Source organism: Canis lupus, chromosome 17, assembly GCF_003254725.2.
Source record: "Canis lupus dingo isolate Sandy chromosome 17, ASM325472v2, whole genome shotgun sequence".
Classification (NCBI taxonomy): domain Eukaryota; kingdom Metazoa; phylum Chordata; class Mammalia; order Carnivora; family Canidae; genus Canis; species Canis lupus.
The window spans coordinates 31,427,630-31,442,009 of record NC_064259.1 but is presented as its reverse complement, the minus strand read 5'-3'; the positions used below and the strand labels follow the sequence as shown (position 1 = coordinate 31,442,009).

Sequence of the window (14,380 nt, the reverse complement as noted above, 5' to 3'; positions counted from 1 at the left end):
GAGAAAGCATTGTTATTATTTAAACCCTTTTTCTTTTTGCTCTGCAGTTCCTAATTTGGGTACTCCTAATGGTATGTGCATATGAACTTCTGCCACCACCTACTCCCTATTGCTAGATTTCTCCTCAGCAATAGGCAGCTCTTGTAATGGGAGTCTCTGAAACCCCGTCATCTGCCTCATTAGGCTGTAATGTTTCTCAAAGTGTGATTGATGGACTGTTGCATCACAGTTGCTTGGGTAGTTCTTAAAACCGTAAGTTCCTGAGTCTCACCTCAGACCTATTGATTCAGAGTTTGTTATTTGTGGAGCCCAAGAATTTGTGACTTAGAGCACATTTATAGGTGATTTTAATTGTTTAATTTCCATATTGAATTATTTAAATTCCATTTTTGGTAGGAATATGTATTATTTCATACTGTTGTAGGGCTATTGGCATTTTGGCCAGGACTGTCACTATGTGGCACTTCATAGGCACACCAGGACACTTAAAATCCTTGACTCCTCCTACCTACCAGATACCCTTATCATCCCCAGTTATTAGCACGAGCAGAATGCCTCCACACAGTCACAGATACCTCCTTTCTACCACCAATGGGCTAGTATTTTAGAAGTTACTCTTAATTTAATTCATATATCTAATCTATGATTTCACATTACTCCCTAACTCTGCACACTTCCTAAACAATGCAAGTTCCTTAGAGCCTGGAGCCCAGTGCAGAGTGCAAGGGGTGCTTAAAGTCCCAACCCTGGTATCATGACCTGGGCTGAGACCAAGAGTCTCGAATGCTTAACCACCGACTGAGCCACCCAGGTGCCACCCCTTGGAGCGCTTTAATGTCCATCACACTTTTCCATTTACATGCCATTTTTTTCAGTATTTGAGTTCTCACTTTTAAAAAAAATTCATAAATTAGATATTTTTTTTTAAATAATTCTCCTTTTTATTTATTTATGATAGTCACAGAGAGAGAGAGAGAGGCAGAGACACAGGCAGAGGGAGAAGCAGGCTCCATGCACCAGGAGCCCGATGTGGGATTCGATCCCGGGTCTCCAGGATCGCGCCCTGGGCCAAAGGCAGGCGCCAAACCACTGCGTCACCCAGGGATCCCCATAAATTAGATATTATTGTTACTGCTCTCTACAGTCATCAGTGTTTGTTTTGATCAACTCAAGGTTGCCAAATTATTTTTGCTCCTTTTTTGCATTTAGACTTTCATTCTGAGTCTTTTTCTTTTTAATCTTGAACTATATCTTTAGAAGGATATATATATATATATATATATATATATATATATACATTTTTTTTTAAGATTTTATTTATTTATGCATGAGACACACACACACAGAGAGGCAGAGACACAGGCAGAGGGAGAAGCAGGCTCCATGCAGGGAGCCCAATGTGGGACTCGATCCTGGCGTGGATCACGCCCTGGGCCAAAGGCAGGCGCTAAACTGCTGAGCCACCCAGGGATTCCCCCTAGAAAGATATTCCAAACTTTTTGGTAATTAAATTGTTTTGGTTTTCAAAATATGTGGGGTTTTTTGTTGTTGTTATTGTTTGTCCTATTTTTTTTTTGTTTTTTTTTAGATTTTATTTATTCATGAGAGACAGAGAGAGAGAGAGAGGCAGAGACACAGGCAGAGGGAGAAGCAGGCTCCATGCAGGGAGCCCGATGTGGGACTCAACCCTGAGTCTCCAAGGGTCGCTGAAGGCAGCGCTAAACCGCTGAGCCACTGGGCTGCCCCTTGTCCTATTTTTTGTATGATGTTTTTACTTAGGAATGCAATTCTGAAGTGACTTAATTACTTTTAGTGCAGTATTATTTTGACCTTTATTATTTCTCTGAGAAGTATAATTGTTCCTTTGTAAGTAATCTAACTCCTCTGTCTGGTTTTATTTTTATTTTTAAAAATATTCATTCATGAGACACAGAGAGAGGCAGAGACATAGGCAGAGGGAGTAGCAGGCTCCTTGCAGGGAGCCAGATGCAGGCAGGACTCCAGGAGCACGCCCTGAGGCGAAGGCAGCCGCTCAACCATGAGCCATCCAGGTGCCCCTCTCTCTGGTTTTAAAGGCCTCTCTTTGCCTTTGGCGTTTTGCAGTTTCATATGATGTATCTGGATGGTACTTATTTTTTTATTTATTTAAATGATTTATGTATTTATTTTAATTTCTTTTTCATTTATTTTTCTTCTTGAGACTTTTTTATTTATTCTTCTTGAGACTTTTGGTGTCTCCTGAATACAAGGTCTTCTGTTCATTCTGGAAAAATTTCAGCCAGTGTCCCTTGAGATATTGTTGTTTCTCCAATTTTTTTTTCCTATTTCCTAATGAAGTTGTAATTTGATATGTTAATCTCTTTTATGAGATAAGATGATTTTAAGATGTCTCATCTCTTTCATATCTTCTTTTTTTTCTTTACTGATTCAGATCTGTCATTTGGTTTACTAATTCTTTCTCTGTATCTACTCCAACTAGATTTTTAATTTCAAGGAATGAATATATACACATCTATATATATCCCCCGAAATTCTATTAAGTTCTTTTTTTCCTGTCTCCCAAGTCACTTTTGTTTGTCTCTTGTTTCTGGCCTATACACTTCATACTTACTTTTATTTCTGTAAACGTTTAAAGCATACCTAATTGTAATCTTATATATTATGATCTGTTAATTCCAAAATTTGAACATCTTGCAGATTTAAATTTTTTTTTTATAGCTTTTGCTGCTGTGGTGGTTTGTTTCTTTTTGTTTTAATCCCATATTTGGCTAATAGTAATATTTAGGAATCTCCTTGGATCACATAGGGTTGAAGGGTCTGTTTGGCTTCACACAGAGAATTTGCTTCTCTCCCTGACAGATGCCTTTCAGAACCCCCAACCCAGAAACAGCTTAAATTCATTTATTGGCTTGAATCTCCTGGTCCTTGAAAGAAGTATATATTTATACTTAACTGAGAATAGGCTTGCAATAATTTTCAGTGGATCCCATTCCAGTGAAGGCCTGATTCATAGAGTTTTTTTATTTGCTGCCCTTGTTAGTGGACACACATTCTCTCCCACCCAGGTCTACACATTCACTGAGGAGTGTGGCCTTTCAAGGACATTGCCAGTTCTATGCAGTGGTCTTAATTCCACCTTTCATTCCATCTAATAAAAGTCAAAATTCAAATCTCTAGATTGTAACTTTAAGCTAAGATCATGGCTTTAGCTCTTGCTTACTACTCTGATTTTATTAAATAAATACACTCAACAGGTATATTTGATTAATTACTGTTTTGTCTTTGTTTTTGCTGCCTATGGATTTCTTGTGAGTCCAGCAATGCATTTAAAAGAATATTTGCTGTATCTTATCTGCCATATCTAGGTATTTGTAATAGAGGGATTCTCATATCTCATCTAACATATTTCCAAAAGTAAAGGCTCGGGTAATTTGTATATACACTAGAGTTGGAGCACCACTGGGTTAGAGATACTGCTTGCTGTTGTTTCTAAAGTGGGAAGTTGGAATTTAGTTATTTGAACCTTTGCGTTTTCCCAAATTCAATGCCACTGTTATCAGTTAAATTGACATTTGTAGTCTGCCATTTAAAAGTGTTAATGATAGAGAACAAGCCCATTTTGAATCCTAGATTAAACTTTAAAGTCTAATTTATTGATATGTTTGTCCTTTATCATTTACAGATTATTTTCCATTATATTCAGTCATTAGCTAAGTGCATTAAAAAAAAAAGTTAGTATGATAGTCTCCATCTGTTTTTCTTCCTTTTTGAAATGAGCATCATATGGGGCACCTGGGTGGCTCAGTCAGTTAAGTGACTTCCGCTTAGGTCTCAGCATCCTAGGATGGAGTCCTGCATCAGGCTCTGCACTCAGTGGAGAGTCTGTTTCTCCCTCTCTCTACTTCTACCCTTCCCTCCACTCCTGCTCTCTCTGTCTCAAATAAATACAATCTTTTAAAGAAAAAAGAATACATCATATAGCCCTAGAAATATAGACCTTTAATCATTTGGTTTCAGGAAACAGCCATTTGAGGTAATTCAAGAAAAAAGAGGCTGTTGTAAAGATACATGTGAAATGGAAATGGAATGTTACGAAGAACTCAAGGCAAGTTTGGAGATCTGTTCCTTTCTCATGATCTCTTATAATTTGTTCTGTGCATTCATTCTGTTCTCTGCTCTTTATTAACTGTCTCCTTATTGATCTTTTCTACTACTTCAAATCTTCGCTTTGCCAAAGGTCTTACTTGCTAAGACACTAGCACAATTTTATGGCATAGTTTTCACATCGAGTTACGTTGTATGGTGGTACTGTTTCTCAGTATTTCCAAGTTCAAAATTTTTAAGGCTGTGATGTCTAATACAGTGGTCACTAGCTACACAAGACTGTTAAAATAATGTGTTGGATCTGTATGTGTTAACCGTAAAACATTGATGAAAGATACTGGAGAAAACCTAGAGGTTAGTGTTCATGGATAGGAAGACTCTACATAGTAAAGATGTCAGTTCTCCCCAAATTGATATTGACTTAATGCAATTCCAAACAGAATCCCAGCAGTTTTTTAAAAAAATAAATATAGACAAGTTGATTCTAAAATTTATAGGGAAAGGTTAAAGACCTAGAATGGAATACCTAAAGCACTTCGAAAAAGAAAAAGTTGGAGGAATTATAGTAATTTATTTTTAAGACTTCCTGTAAAGCTACAGTAATCAAGACTGTGTAACATTATTAGTAAGAGATAGATATAAGATCAGTGGATCCATATAGCATCCACAAACCCACACAGGTATAGCCAGCTGATTTTGACAGAGGTGAAAGGCAATTCAATGCAGGAAGGATAGTCTTTTCAACAAATAGTATTAGAACAGTTGGACATATTCATGCAAAAACAAATAACGAAATTCTCAACCTAAGTCCCCCACCTTAAAAATTAAATAAAAATATATCATGAATCTAAATGTAAAACTTGTTTTTAAGAAGAAAGAAAAATCTTTGATTTGGGATTAAGTAGAAAGGTTTTGGACTTGACACCAAAGCATAATCCATAAAAGAAAAGTTGATAAATTGGACTTTAAGTATAAACTTTTGCTCTATGTATTAGTTTGCTAGGACTGCCATAACAAAATACCAGACTGGGCGTCTTAAACAATTGAAATTTTATTTTCTCACAGTTCTGGAAACTAGAAGTTCAAGATCAAGGTGTTGCTAGAGTTGGTTTCTCCTGAAGTTCTCTCCATGGATTGCAGGTGGCTGCCTCCTATTGTGTTCTCACATGGCCTTTTCTCTGTGTGTGCACATCTGTGGATTCCTTTCTTTTCTTATAATAATACTAGCCCTACTGGATTAGAGGCCCCCTGTCCCCCCCTCCCCCACCATATGACTCCATTTAACCTTAATTACTTCTTTAGCCTGTCTCCAAATACAGTTACATTCTAAGGTACTCTGTGTGTGTGTGGGGGGGGCGGTTATATGAATTTTATGAATGAGTGCACACAATTCAGTCCATAACACTCTGGGAATGACACTATTAATTAAATGAAAAGACAAGCTATAGAGTGTGAAAAAATGTATTTGCAAATTACATACCTGATAACTTGTATCTGGAATATGTAAAGAACTCTCAAAATTCAACAATAAGAAAGTAAACATCCCAATTAAAACGTAGAAAAAAGACTAGAACACACTTTGCCAAAGGATAGCAAATGAGTATCTGAATAGATGTTCAACATCATTAGCCATTAAGGAATTGCAAACTAAAACCACCACAAGATACTCTTACACACTTGTTAGAATGACAAAATTGAAAGTACAGTACCAATTACTGGCAAGGATATAGAACAACTGGGACTGTCATACATTGCTGCTGGAAATGAACAGTGGGACAGCTACTATACAAAGAGTTTGGTAGTTTTTGTTGTTTTTACAAAGTAAAACATATACCCACCATAAAACTGAGTTTCACTTCTGGGTATTTTTGTAACCTGTGCTTGTGTGTTCATAGCAGCTTGATTCATATTTGGCAAAAACTAAAAGCAGCTAGTATATGCTTCCACTGGTAGTGGATAAACAGTGATTCATACAATAGAATACTACTCAACAATGAGAAGGAACAAAACTAAAGGTAAATGCAGCCACTTGGTGAAAGAAGACATCTCTAAAAGTTACATAATGAATGATTTAATTTATATGAAATTCTTGAAAAGACAAAATTATAGCGGCAAATATCCAGTCGGTGGTTGCCAGGAGTTAGGTGAGGCAAGCATGTAACTCCCAAGGGAGTTTTTGCAGTAATGGAACTTTTCTGCTTCTGACTGGTGATGGTGGTTACACAAATCTATACCTGTGTTAAAACTACTAGAACTATATTTTTTAAAGTTGATTTTTTTTCAGTTATAAGCTAAATAAATCCTGAGGATGTAATTAATGTACAGCATGGTGACTACAATTATAACAATACTATATTGTATATTTGAAAGATGCAGAGAGAATGGATTTTATTTTTTGGGGGGGGTGGGGAATGGATCTTAAAAGTTCTCATCACAAGGAAAAAATTTTTAAGTATGTGTAGTCATAGATGTTAACTAAACTTATTGTGGTAATTGTTTTGTAGTACGTACATCTATCAAGTTATTTTGTACACCTAAAACATAAATTTTAAATGTAGTTATATCTCAAAAAAATTAAAATTCCCCAATTTAAATATTTTATTGCATTCATAAATAAAATTCAATTCTTCAGTTCTAGCTTTCAGTTGATTGACAACTACATGTGGCATGGGGCCACTCTATTGTACAATCCAGATACAAAACATTTCCATCAATGCAGAAAGTTCTATTGGACAGTGCTGTTTTAGAGTGGGGGAGTCCACCAATTTTTCCTCCAAAGAGCCAAATAGTATGTACTTCAGATACTTCATATGGTCTCCATCTCAACTATTCAGCTCTACCATTGTATTGTGAAACCAGCCATAGACAATACTTTTTTTCTAATTTTAAAGATTTTATTTATTTATTCATGAGAGACAGAGAGAAAGGGGTGGGGGGGCAGAGACACAGGCAGAGGGAGAAGCAGGGCCCATGCAGGGACCCTGACGTGGGACTCGATCCCCGATCTCCGGGATCACACCCCAGGCTGAAGGCGGCGCTAAACCGCCGAGCCACCCGGGCTGCCCGCCATAGACAATACTTAAACAAATAAACATGGCTGTGTTCCAGTAAAATTTTACTTATAAAAACAGATCAATTTCTGACAAATGGATGGTTACTGGAGTAGAGATGTGGGAGGCGGGTGGGTGAAGTAGATGAAGGGAATTAGGAGTATACTTAATCATGATAAGCACTGAATGGTGTATAGAATTGTTGAATCACTATATTGTACACTTGAAACTAATGTGACTATATGTATGTTAACTATACTGAAATTTTTTTTTTAATGGTCATGTTTTTTTACCTCTATTTTAGAGAATCTGGCCTATATCTTTTCTTCATGTCAGCTCAGGGTTTACTGGTAGAGTGACTTTATACTTTATCATCCAAATTAAATAAAAACTTAATTTTGAGAATGAAAGTGGGCATTATTGAGAATTCTGCTAGGACAGTAGGCATAAACTAGGAGTTGTCCCTAAGCAAACCAGGGACGGAGGTTACTCTATCAGTCTTCCTGTACATTTAGTTGCCCTTGTGGTAGACTCACACCCAGTTCAAGTAGCTGGAAAAGCAGTCAAAACTATTACTTCAGCAGGGGCTGTGGGTTAGCCATTTACCTCTGAAAGGGATTATTTATATGGGAGGTACTCTGAGGCTTGGCTCGCCATATGCACTCAAAATAGCCTGTGTTTTTTGTCCCTGTGCCTTTGCTCATGCTTTTCTTTCTCTGCCCTCTTTCCCATCACTCTTCTGTGTGTTTGTTGCAATCCAGCCCATTTTGCAAACCTCTGCTTAAATGGTAATCTCTTTCATAAAGCCATCCCTATAACACTGTTTTTAGACTTAGAAGTTGGTATTTATATTTTATAAAATTCAGATGGCACAGTGTCTCACACCAAGTCCCCAAACCTGGCAGAACTTCAGAAGTAAATCAGTAGCTTTAAATACAGATTAATGGTTCCTGTCTTAAATCTGTTGATTAAAAATTAGTGGTGGTATTTTTTTGTTACTGGTTTGTTTTTAAATTCCTAATATTCTTTTTTTTTTCCCCTAATATGATTCTTATGTAACTAGCCAGCTGGTTTAATATTTGGAATCTGTTAGACTTACATTATTTGATATAAACAATGACTTTTAGAATTAGAAGGAACATTAGAAAAAGTCTTTTTTCACTTGTTTTTAAACTGGGGGAAGGAGTTTGGAAGAAGACAGAAAGGAAATTACTTGCTCAGATCCCATTTCTAGTTACTGGCAGGACCAGGACTAAACTTCATATATCTTCACTCCCATTTCTGAACCTTTCTTCATATTAATATTGGACAGACTCTTCTAAGGAATAAGCTTTGAGTACCTGGGGGTGCTTGGTACATAGTCAATAGATTATTTTATTGGTAATGACTGTCTAGCTACTTAATCATACGGTAGTACACTTTTTGCCTCTTAATGATTGTTTCTTGATTATATTGTTTACTCACACTCAAGGATTCTTTTCTAATAGTTGGGGATAACATAGTAGTCAGCATGAAATCATCTCAGAAAAATCCTTTCTCAAATTAGTTCTAATATGAATGGCTTTTAAAAGTCTGACTGAACCGAACTGACTTCTGGGACAGCTTTGAATCATAATAGTTTGTAAGAACCCCTCCAAACAGACTAATTCCAGATCTGCAGGACTTTCCTGACAGGCCTACTCCCATTTGGGAGTGTGTGTGTGTGTGTGTGTGTGTGTGTGTGTGTGGATGTGGATGCCTAAGCCAGAGAGGCAATAGGGAAAAGGGCTCCTGGGAAGTGATAATAACCTAAGCTGTGCTTTAAAGAATTATGTGGCAGTTAGGCCCAGGAAGGAGTTGGGGCAAGTGAACACTTAGAAGAAAATGTAGGGAAAAAAAAAAAATCTTTGTGACCTTGGATTAGGCATTGGTTTCTAAGCTATGATACCAAAAGCAAAGCAACAAAAAATAGACAAATCGTATTTGATTAAAATTTAAAACTTTTGTGCTTCAAAGAATGCCATCAAGAAAATGAAGACAATCCACAGGATAGGATTAAATATTTGCAAATCATGTAACTGATAAGAGACTTATATCAGGATCTATGAGTAATTCTTCTAAGTCAACAGTTAAAAGACAACACAAAAATGGGCAGAGGTGAATATGACATTTTTCCAAAGAAAATATTTAAATGACCAATAAGCATATGAAAAAACATTCAACATCATTAGTCATTAGTGAAGTGCAAGTCAGACTATGATGAGATACTACTTCACACCCACTAGGACAGCTAAAATAAAAACCATAACAACAGACATTGGCAAAGATGCAGAGAAATTGGAATCTTCATATATTGCTGGTCATCATATAAAATGGTGCAACCACTTTGGAGAAAAATTTAACAGTTCTTCAAAGAGCCAAACAGAGTTACCATGTGACTCATCACTTCTACTCTTAGGTCTGTCTGTACCCAAGAGAAATGAAAGCAAAAATGTGACACTGAGGGTGCCTGGGTGGCTCAGTCAGTTAAGCATCTCCCTTTGGCTCAGGTCGTGATCCCAGGATGCTGGATCAAGCCCTATGTGGCTCTCTGCTTGGCGGGGAGCCTGCTTCTCCCTCTTCCCACCCCCTATTCATGCTCTCTTTCTCTCTCTTAAATCTTTTTTAAAAAGTGTGTTCTAATGTTCATTAGAGGCATTATTCATAATAGCTGAAAAGTGGAAACAACCTAAATATCCTTCAGCTGATAAATAGATAAACAAAATGTGATATTTCCATACAGTTGAGGATTATTCAATAACAAAAGGAGTGAAGTACAGACTGGTACATATGCTGCAGCATGGATGAATCTGAAAATGTTCTGCTCAGTGAAGGAAGCCCATCACAAAGGCCCACATTTTATATGATCTGCTTATATGAAATATCCAGAATAGTCAAATCGATAGAGGTAGAAAGTAGACTAGTAGCTCTCAGAGACTAGGAGGGGGAGGATCAGGGAGTGACTGCTAACTGACGAGTCTGGGGTTTCTTTTTGGGGTGATGAAATGTTCCAAAGTTAGACAGTAGTTATGGCTATGTAACTGAATATACTAAAACCACTGAATTGTGTGTGCTGAACGGGAAAATTTTATGGGATGTGAATTATATCTCAATAAAAGCTGTTACAAAAAGTGCTATATTTAGTAAAAATTTAAATTCTCAGACAAGAAATAGGAATTTTGTCTTTAAAGCAGTTATGTATTCCTGAAGAGTTTTCAAGAATGACATGATCTGAATATCATTTTCAGAGCAAATAACAAATGATGGTCATAGCATTGAGGTCACAGAAGCCTTCTAGGTCTAGATGTTTAGAGTATTTATCCTCAGTTTTCTGTCCTGAGCAAGTCTGAGAATATTATGTTATTGATACTGAATTTTAAAAATATTTTATTCATTTTTAAAAGATTTTATTTATTTATTCATGACAGAGAGAGAGAGAGAGGCAGAGGCAGAGACACAGGGAGAGGGAGAAGCAGGCTCCATGCAGGACCCCAACGTGGTACTTGATCCCAGGACTCCAGGATCACGCCCTGGGCAGAAGGCAGGTGCTCAACTGCTGAGCCACCCAGGCGTCCCCCAAATAAATAAATCTTAAAAATTTTTTTAAACTTTATACACGGTGGTATTTTACATTATTTACCTTGTTCTCATTTTCTTCCTAATAAATCAGTCTTGGTGATTGCTAAAAGAATAGTAGTTCCAGAGTATAGGAGATATACTATTAATTTTTATATTAATCTCAGTGAGTGATCTTGGCCATTGTAAATTTAGAGATGACAAAATATGATTTAACCAGAATACCAAGATTCTTGATGAATTATAATGCTTTAAAGACTTTTCTTTAGGGGCTCCTGGATGGCTCATTTAGTTAAACATCTGACTCTGATTTCAGCTCAGGTCGTGACCTCTCAGGGTAATGGAGCCTCATGGAAATTCTCTCTTCTTCTTCCTCTGCCTCTTCCCCTTCCCTGATCTCTCTCTGAATAAAAAGCAAAATCTTAAAAAGTGTATAAGACTTTTCATTAATAAACATCTGGATTTTGATGCAGAAAAGCTCAGAACTTGCTTGGGGTTTTTGTTATTCAACTTGCATGGGGTTTTTGTTATTTTTCTTCCCTTTGTGTGAGTTACCTTAATTCTGTCAAATAAGTTACATATTGGAAGATTTTCAGGAGGTAAAAAAGAGCAGTAATCCTTTGGCTGTTTTGGTTTTTTCATTCTAAAGAATCATAATTTTAAAAACTCTTTTGTTACCCTTAAGAAATTTCTGGACTGATTTACATTTTGAAAAATTATATTTGAGTCCAAGCGTATTGTAAATAACTGACTTTAGTCTGATAAGTGCTACTGATAAGTTGTTCACTGTCATAGTTTTTCTGATGAATATGTGCTGGTGTTAACTTAGTAAATCTATTTTTAGAAGAGTAATACATTGTGTACAGTAGCCATTTTGGACACTGTATAACTTGTGTTGTCAGTAGTGCCCTCTTGTGGTCAGTTACGGACTAAATTTCAGATATAAAAAAATCATCCTGGCTTTCTATGAGCTCATATAATCTCTGCTTTTATATAATGGAATCACCCATACTCTGAATTTATTTTCAATAAACAGAAGACAAAACCATGGCACGATTTTTTAAATGGAGAATTGAGTATTGGGTAGAGTAGCATCTTGTCTTATTTTATTTGGATAAGTACTAAAAAAGGTGGGTATTAGAGAACAGAGTATCTAGGAGCCTCACAGGAAAAGTTCATGAAGTGTGAGGAGAGGCAAGTAGTTGTGATAGTGTTTGAGGAGATTTATGAGTCTTATGTGATATACCTGAATATTTTACAGGCACACTATACCCCCTTCCTTTAGAAAATGCTCCTAGAACAATATTCTGGTTTTATTTCTATTTCATCATATGTGTGTATATATGTGTGTATGTATGTGTGCATGTACACATACATACACACACACACAATCTCATCCTAGGAAAGGGAATGCACACCTACCTGGCATTGTATTTGAAATGTCTATCTCATTTAACAGAAATCAGGTTTAGTTTGAAATAACTTCAAATCTGTTTTGTACTGCCAATAATAGTTGGCCATGATAAATGTTCGTTGGTTATGGGGATTTTTTTCAGGAGGAATGAATTTTCTCTGCCAATTGAATTTAAAATTTTTTCTTAATTATTATGGGGAAATCTTTAAAAATATGTATATATATTTAGGTAATCTCTGCATCCGATGTGGGGCTGGAACTTGATCCCAAGATTTAAGAGTCGCATGCCCTTCTGACTGAGCCAGGCAGGTACTTTGATATGATGGAGAACTTTTAATACCCTTGTTTCTTCTTTGAGTTAAAAGGTTAAATTTTATATCGCAGCAATGGCTGTGTCCCCATATCTGCCTTCCTAGATTCTTGTCTGACACTTTTAATGCTCCAGTATTCTTAGAAGGATTCCACTGTTAATGCTGTTGTCATTTCTTGTGGGTGATTCCATGATCTTCATCATTACATTCATAAGAGTTTTGTGGGGTGCCTGGCTGCCTCAGTCAGTGAAATGTGCAACTCTTGATCTTGGGTTTGTGAGTTCAAGCTCCACTTTGGCTGTAGAGATTACTTAAAAATAAAATCTTTAAAAAAAAAAGAGTTTTGCAACTAAGTAATTTTGCTCAGGAATGTATCTTTTTGTGATCAAGGAGTTGTGTATATTGATCTTCATTGGTTGTTATGAAATTAAGTTTCAGTTAGTTTAAGTATTATGTAACAGTTATAAGCAGTTTGAAATATTTTGAAAGTTATGATCCAATTGTAAAACATTTTAAGTTGACAAAGAATTGCTATTTTCATAGAAATTGAAAAGACCATTTCTGCTTATTTATACATAATTACAGTTGTAAATACCAGCAACCTAATATTATGGATTGATTTTTTTAAGACTTTATTTATCTTTTGTTTTAAAGATTTTATTTTTACTTTGAGAGAGAGTGCACCGAGGGAGAGTGAGCAGAGAGCCCGATGGAGCTTGATCCCAGGACCCTGAGCTCAAGGCAGATGCTTAACTGACTGAGCCACTCAAGCACCCCAGATATTATTTATCTATTAGAGAATTTATGCGCCTATGCACACAGAGGAGGGGGGGAAAGGAGAGGGAAAAAGACTCCCTGCTGAGCACGAAGCCTGATGAACCTAAGTCAGACACTTAACTCACTCCAAGCAGGTGCTCTTGGACTGGTTTTTAAAATAATTTTTATTTTTAATATGTGGCTTATAAAAATATATTTGATTTGTACTGAAACTGCACTTAATTGATTGTACCATTAGTTGTGTTCAAACATGCAGGAGGGGGCTGTTTTTGTAGTTACATTATCATTATGTACTTATATAACTATATTAGCTTTTCATATTCTAAGTTTTTTTGTTAAGATTTAAGATTTTACTTATTTATTGAGAGTGAGAGAACACAAGGAGAGGGAGAGAGAGAGAAGCAGACTCCCCACTGAGCAGGGAGCCTGAGGATAGATGATGATGGATCCCAGGTTGCTGGGATCAGGACCTGAGTGGAAGACAGACGCTTAACTGACTGTGCCACTCAGGCGCCCCATATTCTAAGACTTTTAAGTTTAAAAGTTTGGGCAGCCCCGGTGGCTTAGCGGTTTGGTGCCACCTTCAGCCCAGGGCGTGGTCCTGGAGACCTGGGATCAAGTCCCGCATCAGGCTCCCTGCATGGAGCCTGCTTCTCCCTCTGCCTGTGTCTCTGCGCCCCCCCCCCCCCCCGTCTCAAATGAATAAAATATTTTAAAAAAATAAGTTTAAAAGTTTAAGGCTAGTTAATTAATTCAAAATTTTAACAGTTTTGAGAGGATGACAGTAGAGTATAATGCTTAAAAGCTCAGACTCTGAAGTCAGACTTCTTGGATTGGAATCTTACTACTGTCGCTTACTCACAGTATGGCCTCAGTAAATTCTTTAACTTCTCTGTGCTTCAGTTTCCTCATCTGCAACGTGGATGTATATTAGTACTTCCCTTATAAGATTGTTGTGGGGGCAGCCTGGGTGGCTCACCAGTTTAGCGCCGCCTTCAGTCCAGGATGTGATCCTGGAGACCTGGGATTGAGTCCCGCGTCAGGCTCCCTGCATGGAGCCTGCTTCTCCTTCTGCCTATGTCTATGCCTTCCTCTCTGTGTCGTTCATGAATAAATAAATAAAATCTAAA

General features: G+C 36.9%; 1 protein-coding gene across 6 annotated transcripts in view; it reads left to right on the top strand.

The window, feature by feature from the left end:
• MAP4K3 (mitogen-activated protein kinase kinase kinase kinase 3) overlaps positions 1–14,380 on the top strand; it is a 187,988-nt gene that overhangs the window by 54,139 nt on the left and 119,469 nt on the right. The gene's annotated exons all lie outside the window — the stretch shown is intronic.